At 38.8% G+C, this 25,393-nt stretch overlaps 1 protein-coding gene and 1 long non-coding RNA gene across 13 annotated transcripts in view; one reads left to right on the top strand and one right to left on the bottom strand.

The window, feature by feature from the left end:
• The window catches only part of LOC135486098 (SCY1-like protein 2), a 333,434-nt gene that overhangs the window by 184,769 nt on the left and 123,272 nt on the right, over positions 1–25,393 (top strand). The window lies entirely within an intron of this gene.
• On the bottom strand, positions 12,784–14,559 carry LOC135487263 (uncharacterized). Its single transcript, XR_010446794.1, has 4 exons — positions 14,429–14,559; positions 13,622–13,757; positions 13,418–13,498; positions 12,784–13,188 (listed from the first exon to the last, which is right to left on the bottom strand). It is a non-coding gene; the product is annotated as an uncharacterized LOC135487263 (long non-coding RNA).

Here is a 25,393-nt window from a genome sequence, read left to right as displayed (position 1 = left end):
AGCTTGTAGTCCAGTAGATTCCATCTCATGTTGGCTGTGGTCACCTTTACATTTAAGAAACATATCGGAGCAATAATCTACAAAATATTCCTGCAAGCTTTGAGCAAAGTAGAGAACTTAATCTATAATTTTCCCAACTCACTAGCACAGTCCTTCTGTACTATGTGTATCAATATTTTGTTCAGGTTGATTTTGAAAGGGGATGGTCACTTAGCCAGTTGGTTTACATACGTTTTACCAAGTCAAATTTTACACAGTTGGAATTAACTTCTGAAGCAAAAATTCCATTGGTATGGTAAATTATAGCTCCTGGTATAGTATGGGCATTTTAAAATATAACTTTTTTCATGTGAGCGCTTTTTTCAAGGCAACTTTGTTTGGAATAATATAAGGTTCTTAGTTAGGATTTCAGCACTTTACAAATCACGCAAAGACCCAGGTGTATGGTCCAAGGTTTATATTACTGATTTGGATCATAAAATTCATTGCATTTTGTCATTTTAGGCATAAATTCAACCAAAAAGAGGATTTTCTTGTTTGTACTGGACTGGTTTTTCGTCGATGAATTGGTTCTCTTGGAGAAGGTACATTAAGTTACACACCATAACGGTAGCCTATGAGCATATGATTTGACCATGGCCACTTAGAAATGCAGCTATTGGCTTCATGTGTTTGACCGACACATGATTCTGATGCAATTATCAATTGTGCTCAGTTCATCCATGTAAGGACTTTATCCACCATCAGCATAAAGCTTATAATCTCAGTTTATGCAATATTTGGAAAAGGTGCGCCATAGACGTTATCATGAAGGTGACCAATTCTAAACTTTGTCAACACCCACAGTATGATTCAATAGCAAAGTGATTGATTTTCTTAATTTTGGCATGTAGATGTTATGGAGCATAAAAGGGAAATGCCCTCCATTACATCTTGCTCCATGGATAGTACTTGATTCCTGTGGAAACCAGTCCACTGAGGGCCAATACTAGTAAATCAGACCCTATTCATTCACATGTTTAAGAAACTAGCCTAGCATGAGCCATAATAGAGAGCTGGACTACCTCAATTCATAATTGACCAGAAATGGTGGCTGTTCCGACTGCTTTCTGGCCAAGTTAATACATTTTCCCTAATTTTACATTGATGTTGGTAAATAACAATGCTTTTTATCATGTTGGTGTTATTATATGGTTGATCCTATCACTGACTGCCTTTTTGTTTGGTTGCGGCATCACTTTTCTTGCCTTGTACGGAAACTTTACTTTTTCACATGATTTGTCTGATAAAATCATCAATTCCAAAAAAATTTTCTCTCGCACCTACCCATATTGTACTAGGACCTACAATTTAACTTAACTATATAATTTTTGTTTCAAAAGTTATTTCCAACCTATAAAATTTGACTTGGTAAAATGTATGTAAACCAACTTGCTGAGTGACCATCCCCTTTATCTCCTAATGAGTTTGCATGAACATTTTGTACGTCTTCGACATGGTGATACAGAGTGTATAAAGATGCAACTGCCTGCTTTCCTTTTGATTATGGAACCAACCTAGAACAAGGAGCTGTAAATTGCAAACTCTGTCTGGGAGCTGTTGGGATTTTTAAATTCCATCACCTGATGTGTTTTATCTTAGGTGCTGTCCTTTAGAAAGGCACAATGTCTTCTGGCCACTTTTCTGTATATAATCTACAAATTCCTAATGCACTGGTCAGTTGGGGCACAGTCTGGCTCAAAGAACATTATGAACAACACTGCACTCTTGATAGTCATCAGTAGCTTAATTATAGCGGTTGTATGTAAAGCCTTGCCCAAACAAAGACATATTGATTTGGTAAAAAAATGCGAGGGCAGCATTTAGACCTGATTATTGATGTTAGCATTTCTGAGCCATGATCTGCATGGCGGACAGAGTAAAACACTTGTGCATTGACAAAGCTATGTCTACATGATGAGCCAGCATAATTTCCCTGTATCTGTTCTTATTATGCAGTTATTATGTATAGAAGAAGAATCAATAGAGAACAAGTGCAAACGAGTAAACTCCCTTAAAAGGGTACGTAATAACTGGTCGTCCACGAAAATAAGAAATGCAGTTATACGCAATGCCGTAGTGCAGTTACTATGTAGATGAATTTGCTGAAACGTTTCATTTTATGTTATACATGTAGTATTTGTAAATCTGTCTAATCAACGCAATGCTGAAATTTATATTCAGTAATTGCTTACGCAGTTGGAAATTTTCAGATTCAGTTACAAATTTCATATTTTTACCGGACGATGTGGGCCTTTATAACAATATATTTTGGGCTTGGGATATGGTGTCTAGAATTCCCCAAAAAATGGTGTCAAGCCCAGGGGTAACAATTGATGGGCATGAAAAGACTAAGCAGTTGCATTTTCCATTTACATCCTGTATATCTATGTAATGGAGCTCACAGAAGATTTGGGATGTAACGCTACCCAATGTGTAAACTGTACTCGTACGGCTACTTGCATGTCCCACTGCCAAACTAATTTACGAGTATATATCCTTTTTTGTAATTCTCTCTGCACCGACTAACTGATTGACAACATATTGTATTTTATACTGTGGATGATATTGACTAGTCTTTAAAGTGTTGTCGTCTTGCAGTATTCATACTCTATATAGCAGCAGGAAATGAGATGATTATTTTGAAGCAGATCTACATGTATAGTCCATTCGCAATTATTTCTTTGCACCTTGTTGGGCTTAGGAGGGCAAACTACTGATGGAATTTCTTTGAAGTTTGAATTTTATTTATCCTTGTCAAACACAAAACATGATTAAGCAGTGCAGAAATGAAAAATGTTCTTCAGCCAGTCCAATCTTCGTTTCGAAGGTCCTCTGGATAAACCAAAATATTTTGTTTCTGGTTTTCTTGACAAAAAAATTATAACTTGATTTGTGAATAAACCGTACAGAGTAAAGAAATTCCAAATTAAATGGACTACATCAATGTACAAAAAAATTATTTCGATTCCATGTTGACTAAAAAACTTCAAAGAAATCCGATTAGAAGTTTGAACCTGAGCCCCAAGTGATGATGACATAACATTTACGAATGGACTATAATGAAATATGTTTTAAGAGTTGTAATTTGTTTGTCTAGTTCTCTAAAGGTGATTGTTTTCTCTTTACTCGGGCAAAAAAGAGTATTGGTATTCAGTGGAAGAGAATTGACATCAGTTTTTGTCAGTACATGTGGCAACAAATTATTCTTAAACTGCAATTCCCAGTGACTTGCGACTGTAAAATAATGACTTGACCCTGCCAATCCCCTTTTTGAAGTATGACGTCATATATCTCAGTACCAACACCACATCTGTCCATTTGCATTCTGAATTACCAAAAATTACACAAACCTGTTTTTTTGTTCTTAAAAAACAAATTTTGATAATTTTGTTTACCGTTTTCTTCAAGTTGATGTCTCCTTACACCAAATAATACCAGCTTTATTGGACTCATTTAGTTTTGTTTAATTCTGATCAACCCTGCCCAGGTCAATTTAGTCTCTTTTGACATCCTCTGTTTTAGTCTCTTAGAAACAACTGTCCAACTTGTCCTGTCTATTGTCTATTTTAAACAGAGCCTATCCAAAACTCTCTGAACTATCATATCATGTACATTCTGCTTTTATCTGCATCATTAATGCATCACATTTTTCCTTTTTTCATTGCCATATCCTCCTCAGTCCCAAGACATATCTTCCTTTTCTCCAATGCATCCGGAGATCAGGCTAGTTTTACTCCTTCGTCATATACAAAACCCTGAAAAAGACTAATAAAATACATTGCAAAGAGCGGCTGTTCCAACTACTTGACACACCCGTACATGTGTTGTATACCTCTATATGCAGTGGGGGGACGCATGACTGGTATAACGGCAATCGCCGATCGTAGTGTATAATGGTAGTGCTTGGATAACGATTCTGCAACTTGTGATTGCTGCACTCTGATTGGGCGCTTTTTTCTACCGCTACAATCCGTCTGAAAAGTATGAGAGGCTGAGTATATTGAAAACAACTGGTGCCAGGATGCTCTAATATTGATGCCCCTTCATTTTTTTCATATTTGACTGATTTGGAAACATGGATGACGAATTATACAATATGGAGCCAAAATTGCCCAATTTCCCCCAAATTTGGTTCCTGTTTGTCTACATTTGTGTCTCAATGTTGACATAACTATTACTATTACTACAACTATAACTAAGCTTGTTGGACAAATGGACTGAGGAGGATAAATTGAGGCAACATTGCCATTGGCTTTTTAACACATTTTCTCTTATACGCAAATCTCGACGCTCCTCGAATTATAGATCTCACTTCGGGTTTGAGCTTTGATATGTTTTTTTCTGCTAGGTTTAGACTATTCAGAAAGGTAATCACCCACATTGATTTTGAGTAAATTGGGCGTAAACATGAAAATACCGGATTTCCCGAAATCTTCGCAATTTTGAATGCATAATTCAAGAAATGAGTGATACAGAGCTCTCCAGCTACATAAATTACGCATTAGTAAAAACGATGTTTCCCCTAAACTATTTAATGTTAATCTCAAGATATAACCTAAGGAATTTCATTTCAATACAAATGCAAATAAAATATCTAAAATTGCAAGCAAATTCTATGATCAATTGCTGACATACTGTCTTCAGCTGATTCGGTGTATCTAAAAGACCTACAATTGAAGGAAATCTATAGCAAGACGCTGGGGTATTTTAAATGGCCTGGTTTAAGCCTAAGGCGGGAATAAGCTTCCATTGATAAAAGTTGGCAGTTTAGAGTTCCCCTCAGGTAGTTGATTATGTAGCCAATGAGCTGCATGAGAAGTAATCACCGAGAATTTAGTTATTTTCATCACGTTCTGCTAGTCTGAATACAGACTTGTGCCGCAACTGGATCTCTTTTAGAGTTAATCATTCACTACTATGCTGAATTATATTATGAACTCTCAGCATTTTTTTGAGCAGAAGAGATAGGGGTTCAATGGACATGTTAATAGCTCTGTTTGTTACATTGTATTGAGGCCTTCTTAATTCATGGCTTAGGTAGCTGTTACATCATAAAATGTGATATATCATTTAGCACAAGCTTGCATACTCTTTTCTATTACCGGGAGTGTGGAGGATATATTTGCATACACAAAACCACACGAGGGTGATACTACAACGATGAAGCTTTTTTCATAACTTACGTTACGCCAGACGTTATTGACGCATTGTTCTAATGACGGCACGCGGTGCTACTTTTTAGCTCACCTCTGGGGAGCTAATACGATACCTTGGCGCCCGTCGTCGATTAGCGGAGCAAGTTTCGTCATCGCTACGACTAGATGGCTAGAACTTGGTGTGATGGTAGCTTTGGGCAATATGCCCGGACGTATTTTCCTTTTTTTTCTCGCGATATGACCTAATTTCGTGCCTCCAGGTGACCATCTTGGAAATTGTTTTTTTTGCCTTTTTGAAGCTAATGGTTGTACGTAGAGTGACGAAATTTTTTATGGTGCGTGTATCTAATAAGGTTTTGACATATCACCAAAGAATTCAAAGTTCACTAAATCACCGATAGGTGGCACTTTTCATTTCTATTTATGCTAGAAGGTTCTAAACTTGTGAGGACATGTATCCAGGGACCCTCTATCCTATCCCAAAAAATTGTCCCGCTCTGACTTCAAATATGGCTGCCAGGCGGCCATCTTTAAAATTAAACAAAGTCGGATTGCAACCAAATTTCATGTGATTGTATATCTATGTACTCTCCCCTCACTGAAAAGCAGTGTGATATCAGTCAGGATTCAGTCAGGTTGCAGTGTTACCTCACATTTTTATGGCAGTGTTGGAATCAGTGGAAAGCAGTCATAGGGAGTGTTTTTCAGTCACGCGTTACCAAAGCATACAGTTGTACAGCAATCAAAAATAGAGGTTAGGGAGTCATAAGCAGTGGTAAGACAGTCAAAATCAGTGGTAAGGCAGTCAAAAGCAGTGCTCATTTAAATATTAAGGCTGACTGATTTCCACTGTTTTTGACACTGAAAATGACTCCCCACTATGCATCATGCACAGGGCTGGCAGTGGGGTTCAGTGTTAATTTAAATATTTCGCAGCACACTGAATCCACACTGAAACACCACTGATTTTGACTGCCATTTCCAAAACCTCCTGCAGTCATTTTCAGTGGTAATATGAATAATTTATTCAATGGCATGCAGGCCCGATGCCGAGAGAGGTTTGGGGGACGTGACCCCCCTGTGCTGATGACAACCAAAGAAATTGTTCGAAAAAGCAAAAACTTTTAGCCAACTGTTACTTTTGCTGTCCTATTTTAGACGGCGTGTTTGCATCCAATATGGCAGTGATGACGTCATCTGCACAAATAGAGGACATCGCTATTGCATGCGGACGTGACACAGTAAAAAGATGACAAACTCGCGTCCTTGACCTACGTCATTGCAAACTTTGTCATAATGACAGTGGTCAGATGGGGTTACTAGACAATTGAAACAACGCATGGCACATAGCTACTGTCAGTGATGTCAGGGATTGAAGCTAGATCAAATTGACGTCCAAATAAAGTACTGCACGCGGCCTATAGAATAATGATCTAACAGACTGATTGATGTGTATTGTTGCCCACAACATCAGCTGTTGACTGCAGCTCTCATGCAGATATCTTGCAGTGTATGCATACATTATAACACCTAGGGCCTATACAGCCTTCTTGATTTGCTGAAAATACAACTTCTGTGTCTGTCTAGATTACCCTTTTTGCATTCATTTGGCTCCTTATGTGTTCCAATTCAAACTGACTATAACTCCCCTCTTCTCATATTGAAATTCGGGTAAATATCAAGAAATATGAAGAGTTACCATGATTTCTTGAATGTTTGACAATCAAATTCAAACTTACTAACTTCCTGTCTCAGGTTGCATTATGGGTGATATTTAACACTGAATTTGACTGCAATTACCACTGCTTTACACTGCCATCAAGTCTTAATCTCAACAGTCATAAAGCAGTGGTTTTCAGTCATGTTGAAAATGCCACGGGTTTCGATCAGAGTTGGAGAAGTGGAAATCAGTGGTCTTTCAGTCATAGGCAGTGTTTTTGAAATACGTCGTTCATAATGTTACGCAAGTGGCAGTGCTTTGCAGTGGTCTTTCAGTCAAAATCAGTGGTTTTAAAACATTAAGAAAAAATGATATGCCTAAGACAGTCATATGTTGTGGGGGTTTCAGTCAAAAGCAGTGTGATGCAGTCATTTTCAGTGCACTGCCTTTCGGTGAGGGTCTACAACATCCCTGATTTTCAGTCAAATCCATTTACCAATATGGCCACCAGGTGGCTATCTTGAAAATTAAACAAAGTCCTATTACCCCGAAACTGATGATGGGATTGCAACCAAACTTCATGTGATTATGTATCTATGTACTCTTATCAATATCCCTAATTTTTAGTCAAATCCCATGACAATATGGCCACCAGGCCACCATCTTGAAAATCAAACGAAGTCCTAGTACCCCTAAACTGTTGAACAGATGTCAACCAATTTCCATGTGACATGTTCACTCTTCAATAACCCTGGAATTCGGTCAACTTTATAACCAAAATGCTATGCTTAGATGGTACCGGTAATTTTCTTTTATGCCAATGAGCTGAGAAGAATGATATTATTCAATGGAATCAAAACTGGTGAAACTAGCCAGAAACTGTTCTCCCCATCTCCACTGCAAATGACATGCATTACATTACCCGAGGTGAGCACATGGTCCCTGGACCATTTCATTTTACAACCTTGTGATGGTCTTTGGCTTGGAAACCCCTTCGAGGGGGTTTCCTACATGTATACCAGGTGGGCAAAAATTGTGTCTCAATTTTAAGGAGCAATAACTGACGTCGTTTCAACCTATCAATTACTTTATTGCGCACAATTAGGTACTTTCTCACGAAGCCTCTTAAATTTTCTTTTTCGTCTGACAAATAATTTTGACCTGGGTTGACCTGTTATACTACTTCATCATACCTCAACCTTTAAGAAGTTTACTTTGAAGGATTGAAAAAAAAATGAGGGTGTGTTTGTGTTTGCTAACTGTATGTCTTCAAATTTTCTATGGTCTCTGATGGACCCACAACCATTTATTATTTTTAACTCTTAGACTGATATTGTGTTTTTGTCAATTTTTGCTACAAAAAAGTAGTCCAAAAAACCCTCTTCTCTACCCTAAAATGCCTTTATGCCCCTCAAAGAATTTTTCAATAGAATAGTAACAATGATTGTATGGAATGTGACTGAGTGACATTCAAGGACGTTTCGAGAGTCTAGCTTTACTCTATGTACTGTATACCAGAAAAATGTTCACCACATTGATTTTTGAGATGATATGTGCTAATTGCGCAGTATCTTCAATTACCTGTCATGGTTTACAATCCAAATCACAATTGTCATCCCTAACTTTGCGTCATTGCCACGTCAGTGGTGAATCATTGACGCGGTACCCAATGCATATGTCGCCCGTAAAATATGCGAAACATAGAGAGATAAGCGTGTCACTGGTGCGTCATAGACGTGAAGCTCGGCCTGCAACTCACGTGTATGCTGCGCATCAATGACGCGAAGTAGGATGGATGTTATTTGTGATTTGGACTGTACGATGATAAAGAGAATTAGGAAGTTTGTTTAATACAGAGGTATGGAGTTCTTGTGAAAAGGAAGAGATTTTTGTGGCCGACTTTTTTTGGCGAAAGTCCTTCACGGACATTCGCCAAAAATGTTTTGCACGCGAAATGTTTCTGTTCTTCAGTATCCACTTGTTCCTATGGTATATAAAATGGGAAAAAAAATGCAAGTTGAAAAGTGGACTGTGGTAAAAAAGATTTTTTCCACATCTCCAATAATTGGGACTATAATATTAACCCCCAGATAACCTGTCGGGGGCTTAAAATAACTTTTTGCAGTTAAATTGATCATGTTGATGTCATTTGATCATAACCTGTTTGCTGTGGGGTCAAAGTCATGATGGCTAAAGTGTTTATTTACCCCTTACCATAGACTTTGTGTAAAAATTGTCTGTCTGTTTGTGCAGAAAGTTGATTTAGTGTCCTTGACAGTTCAAGTAGGTCGCATACGGGTAAAATTGCAAGTAAGATGTGTGACCATTCTCATTCAAGAAATAAATACGGGTTTCTCCTAAAGTAATAGCCATGAGTACGTCATTTTAAGGATGACAATCATACGTTAGCATGAATTTAGCTGCAGGAAAGCAAGAAGGAATGGCATAGGCAAAAAAACTTGGTTTGGTTAAATATAGCTATGTAAGAAACAGTACCACATGTTTTAAACCGTTGTGTTTGCTGGTTGTGAAATAAACCTGAAGAATGTGCCAAGACGGCTGTGACAGAAGTTGGCTAGCTTTTAGCTTAGCTGACGGAATTAGTGTATCTGGTAAAATAACTGTTCAGATTCTGTCTGTTTGTCCATCCGTCAACATGGGGCGAACGTTTTGAAACCATAAGACCTAGAGGTTTCAACTTAATACCTTATTTTAGGGTATATTTTTCTCTGATCAGAAACCAAAAATCAGTGCAATTTGCCCTACATTCAGCGTGCGAGACGGCTTTGTTTTAAGGCTGATCTCGTTTACTGGATGAAGAATAGTATTCAATTTAGGTCTAAAATTAAGCCAAATTATAAAATTCCATGGAAAAATATGCATTAGGTAAATATTTTCCGGTATTGGCCCAGAAAATTAAGAATTCTTTGGAAAACCCACACTTTGACGTCATAGTTGCATAGTAATATTCTGCTCTTTGATTGGACCTGTAGCTGCATGTAGACCAATCTTGACACTAGAGGTGGCGATTTTGTTCCTTCCATCACCTCTGTTACTTGTCAGTTGCCTCCATCTTGAAAAGTAGTACTGCGAATGTGGAAAAGGAAATAATTTTTCGATTTTCAAAGAGGGTATCGCATCATCATGTAGCCCGCGTAAATGATTGCTGCCCTAGGCAGCATTTACAGTTCTCCATAAAATCACCTGCAAACACACCAAAAAGTGTAAGTTATCTATAAAGATCATACCTTGTTATTTATTGATAGAATAAATCGTTATAAGTCTGAACTGATGACGCAGTCGATGACGTAGGATTATCAAAAACCTAATCTCAGGATGCCGACATCTAAGATGGTGGCATTTGATGAATTCAAGTGTCTGAAAGTCATCACTGTACGAGTTTGCATGTACACGCCAGCCATTTTTGTTTAACTTGAAGCGATGATAAGGTAAATTTAGAAGGAATAAAATTACCTCAGATCAATGGTATAAGTCGATCATCCACTCAACAATCCAGGTGAGATGTCTAGATTAGATTCTTGTGATTGGTTTGTGGTTATAATTTTTTTTTAACATTGCCGATCGTTTCAGAAAATGTTGACGTTTGATTTGAATGTAAAACATTCAAAAGTCTGTCTCACTTCTCGGTCTCACAACAACAATACGTCCAGTCAGTTTCGATAATTTAATACTTTAAATTCAAATGTTTTCTTAGAAAAAATAGAATGAACATGTTGAATGCGTCCTGTTTTTGATTGTGTAGTAATCAAATAAATTCTATCTGTGTAGTTATGATAGGCAATTCATTGTTAGAGCGCATGGGCGGTTGGTCTAAAAAGTGGAGTGTTTGTTCAGGGGAGCGTCCATCCTGACCTGAGATTAGGCTTTATGTCATTTGAAATATCAAGAGGCAGAGTATATTGCAAACAACTGGTGCCAAGATGTCAGGGGAGAGGCCTTGTCCTTTTCAAAAGTGTCTGGGCAGTAAGAGTTGAAGATAACTCTTCCTGAGACTTGACTACTGGTCTTTCATCATCTGAGGAATAAATTGCTCTACTTGTAAAAATCATCCGATGATCAGATGTGAGAGCAGCATGCCATGATCAGGATCGAAAAAAGGTAGGTGGATTTATTATATCTGCATGATGAGGGTTGTATTCCCTCTGAAGGCGCTGAATCTACTGCGTCCGGAAATCGAAACCATAATGCCTTTTTTTAGGAGAGGTGCTGTCACCATTTCTTTCGTACAGATCTATTTTCGGACGAGATGTCATGCAGTTTGCAAAGGTGTGTGTGTTTATGGGAGGTTTTTCCTGTTTACATGAAAGACAAAAACAAAATGATCTGGTGCAACATTCTGTCAACTTTATGACCATTGATCATGACATTCCATCCATTGACCAGTGAGCAAATCAGAGTTTTCAGCTCTTTTAAGATGAATAGATATTGCAGGAGGTTTAGCAACTTGCCAAGGACTTCGATTGTCACATAGATAGGCTAATGGAACTGTTACTGCTTAGGGGACACACGAAGTCTGACAGTAAGAAGTCAATAATGAACATGATGAATGCCAGGCTGTAAGGGACACACTGCTTATAGCAAGCAAAAACCTACAAGCAGAATGTTCTTGACCTGTAACAATTTTTTTATAAACAACACTGGGATGTACTGCTTAGCTCAGAAATAGGCTAGAAACTGTTCTCAAAAATTCCCAACCATAGTTACAGGACACAGCTGTTTCAGCTAGAATAGAAACGCAAGTTTAATCAGACGGCACCATACGCCACTTTTTAGGGAGGTGCTGGCATGAAGGTGTTAATTGCTACCCCAATAAACAACCCAGTTCCTCACCCCAACCGCTTAAGGATTACATAAAAGGCCTGTATCCACCCATGTATGCCCCTTAATTGTGTTAGTAGTAATTAAGATTGCATGCGTTTATTAGAACCAACTTGACCTGAACCAAGCTTTGTGTATTATATTCCGGCTGCCATCTTGGATAGGCTTGGGCCTGCACTGTGTAGTGTATAAAAGATGACTTTGATGGAGTTTTTCTGTAAAAATATTGATGATTGTTTGCACCTCTATTATGTTTCAGCCCAGATACCAATTCTTCTGTAAAAAGCAATTTAATATTCTGCATATAACATAGCTTTGTATGGCTGTGATTAGATTAGGTTTGCACTCAGGCAAAGACAAATAAAAGGCATTTTAAAAGGGCCTACTTCGTTATTCGTTGTGAAGAATGGTCGTCATTTGAAAATGCCATGCCCATTACTTATGTTGTGGTATGAAAGATTGGTGCCCTGTTGTACACAAATGAGACAAATAGGCGCAAAGAACAGGTCTTAACCTATAGTATATATAGGCAGGACAAATGTGTCCTATTGTAGGCCTACCAAGATGAGACAGTTAGTTGCAAAAATCGACAGGTCACAACCTATGATATCATAGGCAGGACAACGGGGGTCTCATCCAGCTTGGGGTCTTGTAATTCCGGGAGTGAAGTTGAGACAACAGTCACCAAGGACATGTCACAACCTTTATTATCATAGGCAAGGGATGTAGTTGTCTCATCCAGCTTGAGGCCTTGTTATTCCAAGAGATGAGACAACAGTCACAGAGGACATTATATGTTACAACCTTTATTATCATAGGCAAGGGATGTAGTTGTCTCATCCCGCTTGAGGCCTTGTTATTAAGAGAGATGAGACAACAGTCACAGAGGACATTATGTCACAACCTATCTTTTATATGCAGGGGATGTAGGTGTCTCATCCAGCTTGGGGTCTTGTTATTCCGAGAGATGAGACAACAGTCACAGAGGACAACATATCAAGGCAGTACCAGTACACAAAAATTAAAAGTCATGATTTCAATGTACACAATATTATTATTTTTAATTATTCACAATATGCATTTAATTTACATTCAATAGACTCATACATTCAAAAAATAATAATACAAAGTTCACATCTTCATATTCCTTGCTATAGAAGTTTCAACTTTAACTTTCTTTTAATCAAAGTGACAGACAAATGAAGGTGCGCACTGTTCCTGTCTAGTCCTCAATTTGGAAATGATGTTCATCAACTTGACTAAGAACGGTTCCAAGATAAACTTTTGAGTCCAATCTGAACAAACACGTGTCGCCGACATTGAATATACGTTTTCGTGATTTGTCAGTGGATTTCTTGGACTTCTTGCGTTTACGACCGAAATATCGCTAACGACCGCCTGCACCAACTTTCGAATCCAACCGAGCTTTTTTCTGAGGAGGGAAGTCACCATCATCATTCCTAGTCAGGTCCATTTTGAAGACGAGTATACCTGGAATTGTAAAGGTGAGTGTAAACATAATGGCAGTGGCTAAATGGGGGAGGGGGGGGGGGGGAACTGGGGGTGGCTCCAACAGACACAGCTTCTATTCTAATTCAATTCTGACACTGACCAGTGTTGAATCTAGAGAAAGAAAGGAAGTATCCTACAGATGTCCACTTTTATTTCAATGTAGATTCAAATAATATTTAATTGCAATCAAAATAGCCTCGGAACTTACCATCAGTCCAAAATCAGAGTAGTAATCACGCCTGTCTATAATGTCGGTTGCATTTCTGGTGACACATCTTGGAGGCTGAACCTGAAATAAAGAGTAATTTATTAGAATAGAATACATGCATACAAAGCCTACGGAAATACAGTATAATGATTTCAATCATCTGTTTGTGAATACATAGATGAAGGGAAACATCGCTTAACTTACCACTTATCTTGTTCACTGCCGGATCAATGATGTCGACGTACTGGGCCTATATACATGTAGCCTCTCGAATCAACTAAAGCATCACATCAGCCGGATTAAGTCGAGAAGTTATCTGCAGTACACACCATGCAACCAGCTGAAATTAAAGGAAAAAGGCATTTTAGTAACTGAAGGGCTCTTTACCAGTCAACAAAAGGCACTGTTTTGGCATCACCCTGTACAAAAATACCACAACAAACTGGAATGTGGGTCAATGGGCGAGTTCATTTTGCTAACAGGTGGATAATATACCAAGAACTTTTCTATATTTGGTGAATTCTTAAGACTATATTTATCAATTACATCTGTAAAGATATTTTCAACATAAACTATGGTATATGTTAACTCATGGCTTGTTCATAAGCACGATCATGACTTATTATTGTACTATTACCCATGCTGTACCCCTTTCACCAAAATAGACCCGACTATCGAACTTCAAAACTCAACTATTTTTAGACATTTGTTTTTCAAATGCATTTTCTGCATGAATAGACAGCAAACTAACATAAAATAGATATATATTTTAAAAGTAAAGATTTGAATGAATACTGGAAGTAACTCGTTTTGCTAAATAACGATCAAGGGAATTCGATGTTGTACGATGAACTTGGCACCCCATCTCAATCTCCGTCTGCAAGTCGGCCATTTTGAATTTGAGCAGATCAAAGTTTGAGAAATTTCAGAATAAACGCACGATTCTGTACGAAACTGAAATGAGTTATGCAAAACAGCCGGGGTATTTATGATATATGATATTATGCCTACCCGGCTATCTAGTCTTGAAGAATTCCAAAATCTGTAACTTGTCGAAAAATCGATAAAAAACATGGAAATCGCCACTGTTTCGTTAATTTTGGTCCAAATTTCATGAAATTTTCTTGCCGGGTGAATGGTCATGTGACACAACTTATGAGCCAATGAAAACCGTCGTATCTAATTCGAGCACGTGTACAGAAGCGCGCTGATGTTTGAACGATGCCAATGCAATAACCCTTTGGCTGAATGGGTATTGCGATAATGTGTGAGATGTGTATTGGCGACAATGTTTATAGCGGTTAACAGGCTTTTCGCATGGACCAATCGTTGGGCAGCAGGCTAGTAGGCAGAATGGTTTATATCGATGTCATGTTTAGGCTTAGCTGAAACAGCTGTGAGGAAGTGTAAAAGCTTAAAGGATGCTATAAACAGAGCCAAAGTGAAACAGGACATTCCCACTCACCTTCTGATAACAGCAAGTGTTTCGAAAACAAGTGCTTCTAATTGCATCTTTATGGTGAAAAGTGCTACATTTCAAAGACGAATGACCAAAAATGCTATGAAATCTGCCAGAAAATAAACTGTAACTCACAGAATGTAACATGTAGCCTTCAATACATAGGTCAAACTTCCAGGCAACTCAAAGTGAGAATGAATGAACATTATTCTAATATATTGGTGTGGAAAACCATTTGAATTTGCCAGACAATAAAATCAGAGTCACTGACAAAAAATAAATCAAATTAGCCAATGTAAACTCTAACACCAAACTTCCTCAAACATGTCAAAGGGAGTCATTTTGGATCAGCACTCTCAGGAGTAACAAACCCACGTGCCTGAATGTTATGGACAATGTTAGGGACTGTTTAGATCTTTCACTAAGTCTTGTTTTGTCTTTTCTCTTAAAACCCCAGATGACAGCACCATTTTACCAGAGACATCTGTAACACGAAATGGTTGTGATCTACTACTTGTAAAGAACAACTCCACCTATTGGACAAAGCTAGTACAACACATGCAAATGTATGTTTACGTTATATGACCCTTGACCTCATGCCCTGATCGATATTTCGACACGGCTCGGATTACGTGTCAACGAAGACACGAGGAGCGGAGCCAGAACAGATCCATTGCAGTGTGATTGGCGTTACTCGATGGAGTATCATATACATGTTGTTGTAGAAAAGTTTTTTGAGGAGTGTTTCGTATGCCGATATTGTTATTCCCTGAAAAAGCTTGAATAAATAGCAAAACGTTGAATGTACCATCTCTGTTGGGTGTTTTTCCTATTTAGTGAAATATACATGATTACAAAGTATGTAGACATGAAATTTAACGCAGCGGTAGTATACAAGACAATGGGCCATATGAATAAAAAAGAGTATCTACTTGCTAGTAGAAGTAAGTAGTAAAAGTAACTTCTGATTAGTATATACTGAAATTAAAAGTAAATACTTCATTTCATATTAATAAACTTTTACTTTTACTTCATAGCACCTACTGTTACCAAACTAGTATCTACTTGTTTATGTCCTGAGCTAACCGCACTCATAGTGATCAGACCCATTACACAAAGTTGGTAATCGGGTTCTTTTGCTCAAACTTTCTTTTGTTCCATAGAGTCACAGACGTTATGCTTGGAGCATAGGGAACCGCCATTTCAGTTGGCCAAAACATCTCTCAATTATCACTCTTTCCTTGGTAAACACACAGTTGAATGATCGTTCAACAGATTCTTGTGGGTCTTTGAAAGGTGTCCTCAACCAAGGTGCAATTCCGTATCCTTCATCCCCATGCAGGAGTGCATCAGTCCTGGAATTCATCATAAACTTGCCAACAACGGAGTTCGTCCATATGCGGCTGTCATGAACAGACCCTGGCATTTCAGTATCCACGCTGGTAAACCTCTCACCAGCATCACATGTAGCTTGAACGATTGATGCTGCACCTCTCCGGGTAATGTATTCATGCCCTTGGCTCTTTGGTTTTTGTATCCGGACATGGGTGCAATCAAGTATCCCAATTGTGCAAGGGATCTTTTATTTATCATGCCAAGTATCCTTTGCACGTTGAAGGTTACCCTGGTTCTTGGCAAAGTTTATCCATAAATCAGCTTTTTGCACAATCCCATTCAAAACTTTAGAAAATGTTTTTGAATCTGTTGACTGAGTCATACCGATATCCTTACCAACACCTTCTTGAAAGCCAGGGTCACCCCCACAACGGAAAAATACCTCCATTTGTTGTTTCCTTGATAGGGCACCACCTCTAGTTTCTCCTGTCGCATCATCCATAAGTGTTCAGCCCTCCTAAGTACATTTTCCTCAACAAAACGGAACAAAATTCTATAATTCTTCCCCTCGCAAGTTCACCTTGGGGCATACACCTTCCTCTGGCGCAGAATTTGCAAAAATGCTGCTATTGTAGAAAGTTGCATTTGGTCACTTGAAAACGTTAGTAAATACTCAACTTTATTCATACTGACTGTAGTATGTACTATTTTCGGAGTAACTACTACTGTACTAGTAAATAGTACAAACTTTTACTCATAGCAAATGTTTACTACATTTTTATTCAAATAGATGGTAGTAAATACTTAAAAATGTGAAGTAAAAGTAAAAAATTTTTTTGTTCATATGGTCAAATGTTGTACAAAAATTAACAATGATTAGAAAAATTACTGTAGTTTGATTGAAAGTTATATGGTGGGAGCATGATTACACATGTCCGAGTTTATAATTGCAAAATTATGTAGACACAAATGCAGTCGCATGACAGACTGAAAAAATGATATACACAAATTTAGTAAAGTTTGATTGAATTATGTTTTCGAAACATGGCAACACATGTATCAGTTTATAACATTTGCAAGATTATTAATTCAAAACATAATGGTGGTAGTATGCCTGAGCATCCTGTACAAAATTTTTTTTTTTTAAATTTCAGTACACAATACATGTATATCATAGAAACATGATTGCACACAGTTTATAAATGCCAGGTTATTTAGAAGGGAATTTGACTGTATGTCAGCTGAGTTTATAAATGCAAAGTCATTTTTCTTGAATGTGGGAGTACATTACATAGTACATGTGAAATTGGAAGCTGGTTATTTACACGTTATTGACCTATACATCTGGTAAATTTGCAGTTATTCAGATATCACTGGGGCATAAGATGCATTTCTGAAGATGATGTTAGGGAAGTGTTGTGTTTTCTCATCATAGTATACCTAAACAGGAGCAGGAAGTGTGGTGACAAGTTCTTAACACCAAGATAGAACAGTTGGTTTGAAGATTGTTTGGTGAATGAGTTGATCATCATTTCCTTGCACGGTACATGTTACCTTGGCAAAGCAGTAATTTACTCCACCCGTGGGATATTTCAGTGGCTTCAGTGCTACACTTAGGACATTTTCGAATTCACCAATTTCTTGTTTTTTGCATGGAATTTTTTTGCAGGCTATGTAAATAGTAATATCCTGAAGTTCGATGATAGTTCCTGACGTTCTGGTAGTATCGTTATCAGGAGATTTTGGCAGACTATTGTTGTTGAGGTCAGGATCAGTGGTGGACTCCTTTAATTGTTGGACGTTGTGTCAAGTAGCAGCAAATCATCATTGTTAGCAAGATTCTGAAAATATAAGTAAAAAATTAGATAAGATAAGGAACGATTTTGAGGGATGAACAAATTGACTAGCCCACCAGTGTGGAACAACCGGGGGTCCAGTGTGGGCTAAGGAATGCACGAGTAGAGGAGTCGATCATTGGGCTGTATAACTGTCTAACACAATGGAAACACGGTCAGCCACTGATATTTCTTTTCTGTATTGGTTCAGCTACCAATGGCATTTTAAAGTTCAGTTGATTATTGTTTCAACACATGGTTTGAAGATTGCTGATCATGATATACAAGTACTGGTTCACGTTTTTTCTTCTCTCTTTGTGTTCTTTTCCATGGTTTTATCGCTGTGTACAAGGTACAAACACATACATGCGATTGTACGAGACATACCACGGTTCGGGTTTAACGGAAAAGTCGGTAAGATGGACATAATCAAGGATTCCCGTAAATTGGTTATTCATCATCCCACCATTTCTACTCAACCTTCTAAGGGTATATATTCAAGGTCATCCAGGCCTAACATTATGAAGATTGACTCAATATGAGCTGAAAAAAGGACTGTTATGCAGGTTTTTAAGTACCTTTCCTTGAAATACAAATATTTATAATCTCATTGCGATATAATACAAAATTTCATGCTATGCAGTTGATATCGACTGCTATCTGGTCACAAATATTGTTCGTTAATTTTTGTAGGCAGCAATATACGAATGCTTTGTTTAAGCTACATGTAAGTGGCGCTGTTTTTGTACACGGCTATATTAGTTGTATTGCCATGTACTTCGTTCATGTTGTCAGTAAATAAAGTGCTCCCGGTACAGAATATATCATCCTTAATCTAATAATTCGATGGCTTAATCTAATTGAATAACTTAATCTAATAACTAGAATGTTTACCTTCAATCACAGATTGTTATGTTTTGAATGCCCCAGAATAAAATTATCAAAATCTTCAAATATATGAGTGAATTACATAAAGTACAGTATTGATATTTGTAGAACGCCTCAAAAATAACAGTATCAGTTATTTACTGTAGTTTTCTTTCAAAATGTTCCACTAATAAATTTTGGATTAAAAGCCCCAGGACCAAGTATAAAACAACATCGACAGTTCGATTAAAGATTATCATCCCATATCAGTTTGATTGTTTTGTTAGCTGGTTTGGCTAGTAATGTGGTCAGATATATAATAGGCTTCCGTAGATGTGACGTCATTACTATTTCTCAGCGCTTAGTTTTTACAGATGAGTTACATGTACCTGTAAATATTTCAAATTAGAAAAAAGCCATGTTTTCTGTATTCATTATTATTGCATTTGTGATGAATGTTATATAAAACTATCCAGCCTAGAATGATATAGAAACATTTCATAAAATATGCTTTGCACTGACTGCAACCACTTTTGTGTAGTAAATACCGCCATTAGTGGATGTATGGGAATGATGACGTCATATGAGTGATAACCAATCAGACGTTAGCAATAATTTGGGTCATAAACTCCTAGTAATTCATTAATAACGTCTCACTAGCAATTATCCATGCTCTGTACGGAGTTCGGGGCATGGACACATGGAGTGTTTGGTAATTGGTGGAAGGAACCAACAGAGAGAAACATTTGTATTTCATATTGATTATAATTTAGCCGTTATTTGCCACTAAAGAAATCAATATACAAGGTGGATCAATAAAAAGATAATCCTGAAACAAACAGCTTTTACGTCATGAGTATTAATGCCATCGATATTTCATTGCATGTATGAAAAAGTAGGAGCTGGACCTTCATATCATCCATGCGACAACGGATGACTGCACACCATTGTATTGAAAATGGCATGCAGAAATCCCTGGTGCGTTTTTTAGTACGTACATCAATTAAATGTGAAAGGAGATGGTCTTACCAGATTATCAGTACATTAAGCATCAACACCTTCAACATGACCTCCACCTCTTTGAAAACAAAGGTTCACAACGATGTCGGAAGTCTTGAAATTCTCCTCTAACTATGGCCGGGTCCGGATAGCGAAGAATTCAGCAGAAGGTCGACATTCATCGTGAAGAGCAATTCAAGAATTGGGACGTCGTTGTGAACTCTTGTTTTCAAAGAGGCGGGGGTCATGTTGAAGGTGTTGCCGCTTAATAAACTGATAATCTGGTGTTGAAGACACTCTTCTTTCACATTTAATTCATGAACGTACTCAAAATGCACAAAGGATACGCCTGCATAACACAACATGAAAAGGATGGAACAGGGGACTTGGAAAAGGTAGATTTTTGCATGTCAATTTTAAGACAATGGTGTGCAGTCATCCATGGCCGCATGGATGGTGTGAAGGCCTAGCTCCTACTTTATCATACATGCAATGAAATATCCATGGCATTAATACTTATCACATAAAAGCTGTTTGTTTCAGGTTTACCTTTTTATTGATCCACCAAGTATGAAATTAAGACAAAATAATATATTGTTCATATTAGATACTATCTGTGCATCCATGTCTCAGGTATGCAATTTTAAAAGATGAAAAAGATTACACATAAAAAACGAGCGATTATCTTGCTATATACCTCCTAAGGGAATCCTCTACAGCCCAGATACGAAAGATTATGCGATATTGTTGTTAATTAAAGAAAAGAAAGACTGTAAATGACACTGCAATTGTTATTGTAGCTATCACTTTCAAGACTTCCGAAAATTTAGTACTCCTCAGTGAATTCTGATATGTTCGTACAAAGTTACTCTTGCTTTTATCATATGTCTTTGTACATCTTTAACAGTCACTTTTGTATTTCAGCAGATATCGCTGAGGCAAACATTGCACGACGACGCAACTTTAATTCATAATCTTTCATTCGACAGTAAAACTTGCAACTTTAATTCATAATCTTTCATTCGACGGTAAACGTTCCTGTATTTTGTTGTTTTTTTTCAGTCGTCTGCAAGCCTTCTTAACCGGAACCGTAGTATGTTTCGAACAATCGCATATATGTCATGTGTACAGACACTGAATAATGATGCGGTTTGATTCTTGAGTTGGCCACCAGGGGATCAAATATGAAGACCTAAAAAGTGTGATATCTCGGTTATAAGAAGCTCGTTTTCGATAACAAATTTATGGAAGGTACTCCTGGCAAGGATATATCACAATTATACGGGTTTTTAGCTCAGCTGACAAAGTCAGCGGAGCTAGTCAAATAGCTATTCGATTGGTGTCCGTCCTTCTATCCATCCATCCATCCTGCCATCCTTCCATCTCGCCATCTGTAGACAAGTTGGGCTTTTTGTAATCATACAACCGAGGCACTTCAAATCTAGTCTTGCTTATTAACACCGCAGAAAATGTTTCTTACGGAAAAAAATTTTGGCGATTCGACTCAAATTCAGCTCCCCAGGGGGCAAAATGCGTAAATGAAAAAACAATTTTTTGACGCTCTATTCCAGCAGATAAAAGTTTGAAATAAAGTTGAAAAGGTCTTCATGATACAGAAGTTTTGATATAAAATAGATTAGTGTCGATTTATATCACCAGTTGGCGGTAGTGAGCAAAACTGTTGTTTGACCCCGGATGATTCTGCTTTAAATTTCCCGCCGCGAACTGACATGAAAACCTCGAACCAGGGAATACCGGACTGCTGGTATTGCCAGTGCATCCACTGTATGAACGGCTCGTCTTGGGTAAATTGATGAGGCGGCTCGACCCTCCACTGCGCGGTCGAGGTTACCTGGAGTACTATCATCAAGAAAATGGCGGTGACCTTTTTATTTCTACCGGAGCGATGATTTTGTAAGTGACAAATTTTCCTATTTAAGCCTTTACGGAAATGTATTTTGGTACGAAACTTCAGACGTTTATAGAAAAGATCAACGAGAATGTGTTCAAATGCCCTCATAACGATGAGTTCAACGGAATTTGGTCAAAACAACCTTCGAATGGAGTCAACTTTCTTTGCGAAATTGAAGCGACGACCTCATTATTTATCGTAATTTATGCAGATCTGAGTCCAGCTGATGGGTGATGTTCTGATTTGTGTTCAAACTATTGGAAACTTCGGAAATTAGTTCTATTACTTCTACTATTCTGCAGGAGTATATTATAGCCATTGATGTTGACAGCTAAAAGCACGAAAACTTCGTTTATTTATCAAACTGTATCGAGTGTTATCGAATCGAATGGATGTGTCGATCGTCGGGGCGGATTGATATGTGGTTGTGCGTCCAAGGCGATTAGGTCATTCAGTTAGTTTGAGAAAGATTATGATCATGAAGATGCGTGTTGTGTTATCATAACCGGAAAATAATTTGAAGTTATTAGTGGTGTTGTCATTGCCATTTTTTGCATGGAATGATAGTTCGAGAGCTCTCATCGACGTATTCAGCATTGACGGAAAGTAGGTCCGGATTTGGCAACACGCCAGCTGTCTCACATGTTCCTCCTGGAGTCACCAGGTGCTACAGCCAACACTGTACATCTTGACGTCTTGTAATAATCTTTGCCGAATCAGTGATTCTTATATAATTAACTCCATGATTGCAATCAGCCTTTGTTAAATTCCAATCACCTGCAGGTCAGGTCAATCTTTTACCAATAAAGTAAATTTTCTTAAGCATCTCTTTATCTTACTTTTTCACATACAGGGCATCCCAAACACTTTGCTAAATCCACTAACCCCCCATTTCAAGTTGGTATTGCACCAGACCCAAGCTCAACGGTACAATGATCATGTAAGTGTCCAAATACCTTTTCAGGACATACTAGTATGAGGACATCAATTTTGCAGTCAGTTGGCCGCGCCCCCATTTCCGCGTAATTCTCTCTGCGCTATGACGTCACTGCATATCATTACGAGCTCATTATCGCGTACATTTAGGCGTGAAAAATATGAAGTCGGAAATCGATCCTAAACTTGCCAAAATCTTTCTGAATGACATGTAAACGGAACATATTATTCTGGATGAAACATTAATTAGTAGTTTCATTAAGAAAAAAGTGTTAAAAGTCCTGAGGTTTGCTGTTTACGTGACTTTGAACAGCGGTTGGCGCCCGAAAATTTGCACCTAACTCATCAAAAACATCGCGCGTGCTCAGAAGTAATGACTGATATTTATTGTTATATGTATCTTTGACTAAATAACACGATAGTAAAAATGATTATTTCTGCAGCACCGCTGGAAAATACGTTTAAGTTGCCTCTGATTTTTGTCAGAAAATGTTGCAGCCGGATTTAGGTTCCCACCACACCCGAAGTTGAGCCGAAGAGGCCCGAACACTAGGATCGCCACCATCGCTACAAAACGTGTTCTAGAATACTGATTATGAAAACTTGTCCAATAGCCATCCTGCCGTCCCATCCCTCCTTTCATGAGACCACCATTGCCCAAATTTAATGACAAAATGATGCAAAGAAGAAACTTAACATTGAAGATAACTAATCCTCTCTTCTGCATCTTGAAACTCTTTAACAGTGAAACGCTAAAGCCCGCACCACACGGTGAAATTTGCGTGATGCAAGTGACACGCGTGCACGTTGCGACAGGCAAATTCTCACTGTGTGGGGTCGTTTTTTGCTGCGTATCTTCCTCGCGTGTCGAGACGCAGCCGATCTAGCATGTTTGATATTTTCTCGACACGCGAGGAAGTTAATCACCGTGTGGGGGCTACCTGCAGCAATGTTGCACGAGTTCGACGAATCACAACAAGCAGATCGGTCACATGATTTATAGGTCAGTCACATGATACCAAAATTGCAGCGCCCGGGAACTGTCAAATCCTATGAGAAGTATTACGGACCAAGAAGACCAAATTGCCCTTATTCTCCTGCTGTTACTCCGTCGGAGGCGGCGGCGGAGGCGGCGGCGGAGGCGGCGGCGGAGGCGGCGGCGGAGGCGGCGCCGCGTGGACCGTAGTCTTTGGACAAGGCCATGGATTCAGAGAAGAGAGGATAAGGGGGCCTATGCAAATCTAATTGCTGAATTGCGGGAGGAGGACCCCATGAAGTATCGCCAGTTCCACAGAGTGCGGGTCGAGGAATTTCAGGAATTGCTCGAGATGGTGGGGCCGCAGATACAAAGGCAGGATACAGTAATGCGAAAGTCCCTGTCTCTAAAGTCAGGCGAACGTACATCGTACAGGGACGGGTATTCTAGCCACAAAACAACTAATTTGTCTTCGGCCAAAACATCTGTCGACTCAATGGGAGCTGCCATTTTGGTATCATGTGACTGACCTATAAATCATGTGACCGATCTGCTTGTTGTGATTTGTCGAACTCGCGCAACATTGCTGCAGGTAGCCCCCACACGGTGATTAACTTCCTCGCGTGTCGAGAAAATATCAAACATGCTAGATCGGCTGCGTCTCGACTCGCGAGGGAAGATACGCAGCAAAAAACGACCCCACACAGTGAGAATTTGCCTGTCGCAACATGCACGCGTGTCACTTGCATCACGCAAATTTTCACCGTGTGGTGCAGGCTTAACATTGAAACAATTTAAAGAACACCAATAACAAACAGACAGTCAATTGTTGAAGGGTGTAAAACACAATGCCAAATTCAAATTCTTGCAAGTGGTGCTGTTGAACTTTTCAAGTGGAAGGAATCAAACTTATTTTCATTCGTGACGTTATTATGCCCCCGCTAAAGTGGGGGCATTATGTTCTTAGGTGGTTTCCGGCCGCCGCCGCGTCCGCCGCCGCCGCCGCACTGAATTCCAGACTAGAACTCAAGAACCCCTTGCTCGGCTGACTTGAAATTTTTAGGGGGTGTAGGCCTAGTGTGTCAAAGGGTTCCTATTGTTTTTTGGCGCGTTCCAAAATCCAATATGGCCGCCAGCCGCCATCTTAGATTTTCACATTCCGCTCGTTTACTAGAGAACCAGAGGTCCAACAGTCTTCAAACTTTTGTGGTGTAATGGTCTATGGTAGGGGAGGTTCCCTATCGATTTTGGGCTCGACCCGAAATCAAAGATGGCCACCATCCACCATCTTAGATTTTCGCATTCCGCTCGTTAACTTGAGAACCGGAGGTCCAACAGTCTTCAAACTTTTGTGGCGTAATGGTCTATGGTAGGGGAGGTTCCCTATCGATTTTGGGCCCGACACAAAATCAAAGATGGCCGCCAGCCACCATCTTAGATTTTCGCATTCCGCTAGTTTACTAGAGAACCGGAGGTCCAACAGTCTTCAAACTTTTGTGGCGTAATGGTCTATGGTAGGGGAGGTTTTCCTATCGATTTTGGGCCCGACCCGAAATCAAAGATGGCCGCCAGCCACCATCTTAGATTTTCGCATTCCGCTCGTTAACTGGAGAACCGGAGGTCCAACAGTCTTCAAACTTTTGTGGCGTAATGGTCT

This window comes from Lineus longissimus, chromosome 4 (assembly GCF_910592395.1).
Source record: "Lineus longissimus chromosome 4, tnLinLong1.2, whole genome shotgun sequence".
NCBI classification, from domain to species: Eukaryota; Metazoa; Nemertea; class Pilidiophora; order Heteronemertea; family Lineidae; genus Lineus; species Lineus longissimus.
The sequence above is the reverse complement of the archived record's forward strand: the minus strand, read 5'-3'. Positions and strand labels throughout refer to the sequence as shown.